This window comes from Nelumbo nucifera, chromosome 1 (genome assembly GCF_055504915.1).
Source record: "Nelumbo nucifera cultivar China Antique chromosome 1, China Antique-T2T, whole genome shotgun sequence".
Lineage (NCBI taxonomy): Eukaryota > Viridiplantae > Streptophyta > Magnoliopsida > Proteales > Nelumbonaceae > Nelumbo > Nelumbo nucifera.
This window is the reverse complement of record NC_142649.1, coordinates 88,775,676-88,777,516: the sequence shown is the minus strand read 5'-3', so window position 1 is coordinate 88,777,516 and position 1,841 is coordinate 88,775,676.

The following is a 1,841-nucleotide window of genomic DNA, read 5'->3' as shown; positions in this document are numbered from 1 at the left end:
TAATATCCAGGATCAATCTTGTGTTTTTTGTCAAAATAGTTCTGGAACTCTTTATCATCTCTTCCTAGAATGTGCCTTTACTCAATCTATCTTATTTGTGTCTCCTTGGAATATCAACTTCTCTCATTGTTCAAATTAGCAGGAATGCATTCTATATCTCCATAACCTTTTCCCAGAAACAAACAATTTGTTAAAATCCCTAAGTTGATTTGCAATTGCTCTTTACTATATTTGGTTTGCTTGAAAAGAAAAATCTTTCAAAGATATAGTTGTTTCAAACCATTGGATTTTACAGAAAATCAATACCATTTTTAACAATCTTTCTCTTAATAACAATTCTCAAAATTTAACACCAATTTCAAGCAATCAATTGACTATATCTGTGTAGCCACATATAGATGGAATTATTTTCATAAATGTAGGGAAGATATCTAATCATGAATTTTGCTTAGGAACTATTCTCCTCAATCCAAATCTAGAATGTTTTCAAATCTCAGGAGGAAGAAAAGTTTTAAATTCAGTAGAAGCTACAAAACTTTATACTATATACCAAGGTCTACTTCAAGCTTAGAAATTCAGAAAGCAACATATTTTGCTCTTCTCAAATTCACAACTCGTAATACAAACTCTTCAAGGGAAACAAACTACTCAATTGCCTCTTTTCCATCAACTAAGCCAAGCAATCAGCCTCCTTCAGAATTTTCAATCTGTGAAATGTAGTTATATTAATAGAAGGTTTAATGGTACTGCCCATCAAATAGCATGTAAAAGTAAAAATCTCACTCAGGGGTTCTTTTTGTTAGATAATTATCCTCCTAATGTAGATAACATCTCAAACTTTGTATCTATTTCGTATAGTTAATATAATGTTCTATTTCATCTTTCAAAAAAAAAAGAAATACTTTTATTAATGATGGAAATTGAATACAAAATTTAAAACCAATTGGAAATAAAATTATTTTCTTATTCTCTCTCATTAAGTCTCATATCTAAGGTATACTCTCTCATTAAATCCTATATTTAAGATATATTTCTCTCATAATTAAATTCTATTAATTAAATGCAAAACATTGATTTTAATAGTATAAAAATAAATATTGTAAAAACATAATTTGAAAATAAAACCATTTTCTTCCCTCCCGGTGGTGGGTAAGAAATTTAACCATTTGGGTCAAATGGGTTAACCAATAATGCCATAATTAAATAATAAAAATCATAAATAATATATAAAAATAAAAAAAAGGAATTGAGCATATCTCTAGTATTATATATTCATTATACTAAATAAAATTTAAGTATGAAACGTAAGATATTTTTTATTAACAATGACAATGGATTTATAAATCTAAAAAAACCTTGAAATTAAATTAAATGATGTCATAGTCAAATAATAAAATTTTTAAAATAAAAATACAAAAAATCACAAAAATAAAGAAAAAATTAGATAACAATTTGGGCACATATTTGACGTTATATATTTATAAAAAAATAAAATATTGGGTCTATCTATAATATTATACATTCATTATATTGAACAAAAATAAGTATTATACATAATTTTATCAATGATGGAAATGCAATAATAAATGGTTTGGGTGGTGGGTTAGTTGTTTGGTTTAAATGGATTAACCAATGATGTTATAAAATAATAAATTTTTAAAAAATAAAAAAAGGCATAAGGAATCAAAAATATAAAAATTATAAAAAAAATTGGAAACATATATAATATTATATATTAATTATATCAAATAAAAATTAAGTATGATAAAAAAACCTTATTTATATAATGTAGATGAAATATGTAATTTAAAATTGATCTGAAACCAAGGCTATTTTCCTAT